The 8243-nt window shown below is 39.0% G+C and overlaps 1 long non-coding RNA gene across 1 annotated transcript in view; it reads right to left on the bottom strand.

Moving 5' to 3' along the window:
* Nucleotides 1-5121: 5121 nt before the first annotated feature.
* Nucleotides 5122-8243, bottom strand: part of LOC106955212 (uncharacterized) — an 11071-nt gene continuing 7949 nt past the window's right edge. The window contains exons 2-3 of the long non-coding RNA XR_001426524.1: nucleotides 7146-7148; nucleotides 5122-5223 (exon numbers count right to left, since the gene is read on the bottom strand). This is a non-coding gene — a long non-coding RNA (uncharacterized LOC106955212). The remainder of the gene's footprint in view (nucleotides 5224-7145; nucleotides 7149-8243) is intronic.

Raw genomic sequence — 8243 nt, 5'->3', positions numbered from 1 at the left:
CAGCTACGATAGGCGAGAGCGGTCCATGAGGCGTCTATCCTTATATTATGTCTATGAGTGAAAACTAAAGAAAATGGCTGACTTCCTGTCACATGCCCAAGTGGACTTTCAAAACAAAAGACTCAATAGACTGAGACTAAACTAACATTAAACACCTTTATTACAGCAAATTAAAGGGCAGAACACTTTGAGCTTCTGGCTGGGTGACTTTTCAATAAAAGTCTTTGTGGAATAAAGCTCTGCTGCTATTATATGCATATATGCTGTATTTTAGTCCCCCTTTTTAACACGTTTTGACAAACAATCCCAGCATTTCTTGTTTTTTTTGTTTTTTTTACCCTTCAGCTAGCTAAATGTTTTGCCTTTCTTTTTCCTGTCACTGCCGTAAACAGACATATAAATTCCATTTGTGATTGAATTTTCATTAACTATTGAGTTCTGAAATTAGAATCTCGCAAAAAAAAAAAGCATCTGACCAGATGGAACATGGCGTTCCTGACTCTTCCGACTCATCAGTAACATATAAACACCTGTGCTTAATGCTCTCGTCCCATAGGTTGGCACAGACACGTTTTGATTGAGGTGACCTGTTTTGTTTTAATGATGGATGAGTTAATTGGGTAATTAACTCAATAACAGGTGTCTGTAATTGCTCAATGCTTTGGAGACTGAAGCTTACGGTTCATTTTTGCCCTTGTATGGCATCGATGGACGGAGATGTTCACAGTTGGCTGAGGGAGAAAACGGTTTGAACAGCCGGGCTTCACACTGTATCATCTCACTATGTTCAATGCCAGTGAAATTAAAAGTTCATTTAAAGTAAAAAAAAGAAAAAAGGCAGATTGTATGTGAGGGGGTTTCTCATAAAAAATGTACAACATTTATGGTTTGTTAAATATTGCCATTTTAATTTACCGCTATGCTAATATACAGTATTGCAGTTGAGTTTAGTCCTGTAGGTCAGGACTTTACGTAGTTAATTTAGTTTTTCCTCACTGATTTTCCTTTTAGGAGTAAAACTAACATTGATCTGTCACGGCTTTTTGAGGGCCCCACAATACAGATTAGCAACATAACTGGCGAATCCTTGTGATTTAAAACACTTAAATCCTCCTTAAATCACTTTTTTATTTAGAATTAGCATCACAAACAATAGAAAGAGGGAGGAAGGTCATGTTTTTTCTTAAGAGTATTTTACTTTACTCTCTGTAAACACCTGAACTGTCTTGTCTTTAAGTAACTATCTACTTTATTCAGCTAAGAAGCTAGCTACCATTTTGTCTCTGTTAAACTGAGTTATCTTAAATATTTTTAAACAAGCTGAAAGAATACTAGCAATAAAGTTCTTCCTCCCTCCTGTTTAATGTCAACACAGCAAAGGTGGATTCTTTGAGTTTTTGGTTTTAGTTGTAGCTTAAATGAAATGCATTCAAAATATTCAACTCCATGTTCTTTTGGTTTAAACCTGAACTTTTCCCTTCATTATCTGCATTGTACATACGGCAAGCAATTGCATTCAGTGATAAGTGGATGTAAAAATACATCTTATTCATTTAAAATGTCTTCATGCATTTTTCAATTTACAACACAGTAGGGTTTAATCAGCCATCATCCATGTAGCTTTCAAGGTTCTGAAACATGGAGAAAAGAGTAAGGAAGCTGAAGGAGTAAGTCTAATGACTCTCACACCAAGGCCAGAGTTTATCTAATGAAGTGGGCTAAAAACACTGCGTTCAGGTATTTCAACACTCTAACAACTACTAGGCAGAACCTTTCTCTGCTCCAATTATCTTTGTAAAAGAAAAGAAAAATATGCTCCTGTATTTTTATTTATTTATTACATTTTTATTGCACACCAGATTGTTGGCTTGTTTGCAGCCCCTCGCTAATTTGCACCGTTCTTTGTGGATTGTGAATGTCGTTATTGTAATGAGGGTTGTGCATGATGCTCTGCGTTGTTATTCAGAAACGTATTCGCCCAACTGGTTTCAATTTCACCAGATTGCAATTTACCACAGTTTTTTTTAGCATTTATTTCAAAAGCATATTGCAACATAGATATGATATACAGTATGTGATGTAGATGCTTGGTGTCAAAATCATAAACACATTTTCTTACGTTTTGTTTTTCTTTTCTCTTTATTTGGTTTTACAAATCAGTCGTGATCAACAAAATTTCCCTTTAGAAACAAAATAAACTACAAAGAAAAAACGATGTTCACAGAATAACAATTCATTAAAAATATGTACTTTAAAAAGTGTGACTGAATAAATATTGCACCCCATTTAAGTTACTGACCTAATTCAACAGAGGTCCAGTTAGTTGCTGCTAGCGGTCTCAGTGAGTGGAGATCACCCGAGTCCATCTCAAGTGATTGTAGCCCCTGTGTCTGGAAGGTTCATTCACTGATTAATCAGTACTCTTGGCTACAATTACAGCATGAAGACTGAAATACACTGCAACCAATCAGAGAAAAGGTTATTGAAAAGTATAAGTCAGGGGATGGAGACAAAACAAATCTCTAAGGCTCTGAACATCTCTTGGAGTTCATTAAATTCATAGTCAATAGTTGGAAGGATGACCCACGTGTAGATCACAACCTGATTGGAGAGAGTTGACCCCAGGTCACCATGGTTACACCGGAGGAGCTACAGGCTTCAGCAGCCGAGATGGGAGAGACTCTGCAGACAATAACTATTTCCCTGGTTCTTCACTATTTCATTTTCAGTTCAGTTTATTTACAACAAATGTCTCAGAACACTTAACCAAAAAAAATAAAATAAAAAATAGTAATAATAATGTAAATCGGTCACACACAAATTCCAATTGATCCTAGAAACACTTTTTTTGTCTATTGAGACCCAGCAGATTGCATTGAGTGATAAATCGGTGATAAATTTCAACAAGCGCCTGACTTGTGTCGCCAACTTTACAGCAATCTCTTGTACAGAGTGAGCAAGTGGTGACAGTGGAGAGCAAAAACTTCCCTTAACAGGAGGAAACTTCCAGCAGAACCAGAACCTGGCTTAATGGGAGCGGCTATGTGCCACAATGACCGGGGGCTTGAGATACACAAAAAAAGACAGAAGAGCTGATCTAGGAGCACTTTCTATGCTAATGAAAAGCAAAAGAGGGCATTATAGAAGAGTGGAAATGAGAAAGACATTGTTGATGAAAACTCAGATTAAGAGTTTGCCAAAAGGCATGTGGAGACAATGTTTTCTAGTCTGATGACACCATAATGGAGTTTTTGGGCCATCAGACACCAATCACCACAAACACACCAGTATTATGCTGAGGGGATGCTGCTCCGCTGCAGGCTGAAAGTAGAAAGTAGAAGAAATGCAGCAAAATATAGAGAAATCCTGAAAAAGACTTTGGTTCCATCTGAATTGAATTACAGCTACAACAACATGACAGATGCTCTGGAATGGCTCAGTCAAAGCCCAGACCTCAATCGGATAGAGTGCAATCACTTATTTTATGTGAAATATTTTTATTTAATTGTCCTTTTATTGTAGAAATCAATTTTCCCTTTTAGATTAAAAGAGTTTTTTTTTTTTTTTTTTGTAGGTTTTTGGTCAAAAAGGCCAAGTTGAGTTAAGCATCCAACAGGGTGAACAGTTTTTGGAAGCACAATAAGATTGAATTGATCACATTCTATTTAGATTAATTTTGTCACCTAATAAAGCCAGTTGAGTCTATTTAAATTTTTAATTTGTAAAAAAATACACTCATGCTCTCTGAAGTTGGCCCAACACATCAAAATCCAGTCGTCACACACATTGAAGTCTGCAGTTGTAGCATAATTTGAGCGAAGTGATGACATCAAAATGTCCTCAACGACGCGAAGCGGTCCTACGAAGGAGACGAAAATAAAACCATGGACAGACGGGTCTTACTGGAACCAGGGTTAACCCGGCTCTGCTGCTGTTGTTTGCTCAGCGTTAGGGAGACGCACGAAAGCATCAGAGGCAAAAAGATTTCCACGGACGTGCATCTCTCCTTCACAAGGCTCCTCAGAGGCCTTTTCACTTTTTCTGTCCAAAAACAACAGGATGATTAAATTCTCATTATAACGCGTGGAACGCACTAACAGCAGAATTTGTAATACGTTATGGTTGTGTCATTACCCCCAAAAGCCGTGATTGGTTTCTGACATTTGGGTGTAATTGAGTTATTTGATGAAAGACGTTTTCTGTTCGATAATAGCATTTGGAGCATTTGTGAAAGTGGTGAAGTCATTTGGCAGCCAGCAGGCACTCAGGTCAGCGAGTTTAAAACAGAAAATTGGGAAGATGCTCTGCTTTGTGTGTCTGGGGGTGGTTTGGGAAATATTCCCGCAGAGAACAACAGGAAACACCAAAATGGGGGGAAGGAAAAAGAAATAGGGAAATAGGGGAAAAGAAAAGAAGGAATAAAAATGTCCATTAGAACCACTTTGTCACTCCGACAGATTACAAAAGAAATCCTGCGAAGTCAAAAATAAAAAATTAAGCTTCCTTCATGACTAATAAATATTCAGAGCGACATCATACTGTGCCAATTTCTTTTCACTGAAATTGTATGGAGTGAAAAATGAAGCGCCAAACACTAATAACAATTTTTGAGGGGGATTTCTTAAAGAACAGATGGTTTAACATTTAAATATCGCATCACATTAACTGCACTATTCTATAATCACTGGAAAAACAAGGAACCCAGACCTTTGATTTTGGTGTAACACGTGGGTGTTGGATGTGCAAATAATTCTATTTCCAAGGAATGACTAGTCTTTTTTGGCCTCCAGGGGGCAGACTTTATGGAATCAGAAATAGTGCAATCGTTTTTGTAATAGAGACTAGAACATCTCAAATGTTATGAAAATATTTGGTAAGATTGAGTAACAGTGATTCTCTCATATACGGGAGTTTTACACCGACCTTGTTTTGGGTTCACATCGCATCAGGTCTGGTGTTCGTGTCAAGCTGTCATTTTCTCAGCAGGTGGCACACACTTTGGGATGACATGACAAAAAATTGTGCATCCTTGTGAAGTAGATGGAAAATAATGCAAAGTATCAACATTTTTGCAAATCAAAGTCTGAAGAGGGCTTGTCGCTTATACAGCTCTGAAAAAAATGAAGAGCCTACTGCACTGAACCCCATTGAAAACCTCCTGGTTATTTTACCAGACATTGATTTCTGAACTCTTCCTGAGTTACAATATTAGTATTGCTGTTTCTACATTTCTCTGAAATTTCAGCAGAGACAATCACAAAATGGTATCAATTTTACCCAATCGCTAACATTTTCTTGTGATGTATGTAATGTGACACTATGAAGCTTACCAGAAATTGCCTCTGCTGTAACAAATGTCCCCTACTTTGAAGAGATAGGAGCTAAAACTAAGGTAGGCTACATTTCTTTAGCGCAAAAAATCAATGTCCTCGTCCACTACTTGTCCTGTCTGCTGATTGGCCCAGTTGAAATTCCACCGAGCCGGTTAAATCCAGCTCAATGGGAGAAATCCCAGATGGAGGAATTAGGGAGATGAGAATTGTATATAAAGGCAATGGTCAGGCACGTTAGATAAAAAAAAACCCCATAGAAACTTGGGTTTATAGGGTTTCACCCAGAACTACACCAGAGCAATCTGGATCCAAACCTAACGCCCGTCCCAGTCAAAGTCAATACTCAAATCAAGTTGGGAATCTGTTTCTGCACTTGCAAGTTGCTGTCATGTAGTTGTGTGTTTCCAAGTCCAACATCAATAACGAAATAAGTTTTATCGCTGAGGTTTTAGTTTGTGAAAATGCTTTGCTGATTTAGACCGAAGCGGCCGTGTGGGTGTGACGGATTCAAAAAATGTCTATGATCACAAAAACAGAGCGACTTTCAAAAAGACAGGGTTTAATTTGCTTGAACCAGCATCAAGGCCTTGCAGCAAAACAAGCGCTAAGCTTTGTTGGGTGTTTGATTTAGGATGTTGTGGGTCTCTGTGTGAAAAAAAAAAAAAATAACCAGGAGTAATCATGACTAACTGTCAGTGTGTGTATAGGGGTATTTATTTCAACCCCCTCTACCTCCCCATCCTCCAATCTCGAATCCCCACTTAACACTGTTACACTGTGTTAGTGCCTGCTGGACTGTTATTGAGTTTGCATGTGGTCACGCAGCCTTTAGTCTATAGAGCTTGACTTGTGTGTTTTCATTGCTCTCACCCTTGCCTTTGTTTGCCTGCCACTGACCTTTCATCATAGTTTGAGTCAGAGTAGGAAGTGCTGCGGGCTGACAGGAAACTCTGCGTTCCCGGCCCCTCTACCCAACTCTGAAAAATGTCATCCTGCAATATTAACAAGCACAGGCAAAATTTTGATTTTAAATGTGAAGCGAGGCAGAGACAGCCCTGGCAGAGAATTCTTGACAGAGGCCAGGTATCTCTTAGGGAAATACAACACAAAGTTATGCTTCACAAAGTTTTTTTTTATTTTTTAATCTCACCAAAGTTAAACACCCAATAGTCCGGTAGACTCTGTTCGATCGGGGACTAAAATGGCAACATTTGCAACATTTTCTGCTTGTGCGTTTCGCTTTCACACTGCACTGCATCAAACAGTTCAAACGCTTTGAGAAACCTATTCCACCTTTTGCCTGTGGGGGCACTGCAACACGAACCGCTGAAGGAAACGTCACAATAAATGCCACAAAATGTAAACAACAAAGCAGAGGCGTCAGATTTTAGAGGTGGTGGGATTACATTTTTGTCGTTGGAAAAAACGACAATGAGCCATTTCTCCTGCAAATGGTAGACACCCGCGTTTGTTTTGGTTGTATTTACCCAGAATGCCTTCCACTATTGTCCGCTTCCTAATTTTAGAGCGGCCTCTGGTCCACTTGGTATTTATATGTGCATTCAAACCGCACCAGAGTTAAATTCAACCCAACCAAAGCCTAGGTTTTTAAGTAGACCACAGTTCGCTTTTCTGATTCACATCAGAGTTTGTTTACGCATTCACACCTCCATGAACGAACTGGATTTACTTGGCAAAAGAACTATAGCTCGGTTAAAGCGGACTAAACAGGGCTGGTGTGTACACACACTTAGAAGGATGAAACTCCTGCTAATCTAAACACGGCAAGCAAGTAAAAAAAAAAAAAAATACATACTTGACCTCGCTTGACGTTCTTCATTAAGGTCATGGGAATTTTGATTCAGCTGTTACCTGATAATGTTAAAGCCTGTCTTCATGCATTTATTTAAACCATAACATAACCAGAATGAATATGAAAATTTCTCATTTAGGAAAACTCCTTCTTTATGCCTGAGAACGGCTTATTAGAAACTCATAAGAGTCTAATTTGTGAAAGCCTGCACATTTCAGGGTCTTTGAGTCTTTTGTTTGTGTTTCAGAGTGTCCACTGCTGGACACAATGGGATCTTAAAACCTAATCCTGCTTCAGACTTGGCCTTGACCAGGGATCCTACACCTTTGTTTTGTTGTGTTCCACTAAAAACTTGGGTGACTATTCATTTTTCACAAAAGGTAAGAGCATCTTGTTATAAAACAGAAGTTTATTACAGCCATTACAGGTTAACCACACAGGCATTGCTTGCAGAGTTTAATACAGCGCAGCTAAAAAAAAAAAAAAAAAAAAAGACCAGGCAGAAACAGCAAAAATGGTTGTGCTGGATGTCTCCTTACGATAAAAGCGAAAGTTTTCCTTCCACTTGCATGCTCAGAATGTGGGAGTGAATAAAGGGAAAGAAATAAAGCATTTGTTCCCTCACATAGGATGGATTTATACCACATACACTTCTCATACACAAAGTTCATTCATGTAAGTCTTGTTGCTTTTATTCTGAGCAGGAAAACGTTTGCACACATATGTGCGATCGTACATAACATTACTGACTTGAGCTAAATCAAGCTAAACAGAGGATCCAACAAAACCAAGAAACAGGTGAATGTAAATACACACAGGGAGAACAACCAAGAAACCAAAAACAGCTGCATCCATAAGAGGAGAAAACTGAGAACAAAAACCAGGATCATGACAGCAACCCTCCGCCCCCTCAACGGCGGATACCAGATGCCAAAAACGGAACCAAGGCCGGAGGGAGGGTAACAAACCAAAACAAAAACACTCAGTTCTTAACGCCGCCTGTGGCTAAAGTAGGAGGAGCCCAACAATGACTGGACTCCCACCAAACTGACGACAGTCCCCAGTCACCAGGTCGGGGGAGCGATGATGCATTAGAG

The sequence above is a fragment of the Poecilia latipinna genome, unplaced genomic scaffold (assembly GCF_001443285.1).
Source record: "Poecilia latipinna isolate Pla-1442-1.1 unplaced genomic scaffold, P_latipinna-1.0 Scaffold716, whole genome shotgun sequence".
NCBI classification, from domain to species: Eukaryota; Metazoa; Chordata; class Actinopteri; order Cyprinodontiformes; family Poeciliidae; genus Poecilia; species Poecilia latipinna.
The sequence above is the reverse complement of the archived record's forward strand: the minus strand, read 5'-3'. Positions and strand labels throughout refer to the sequence as shown.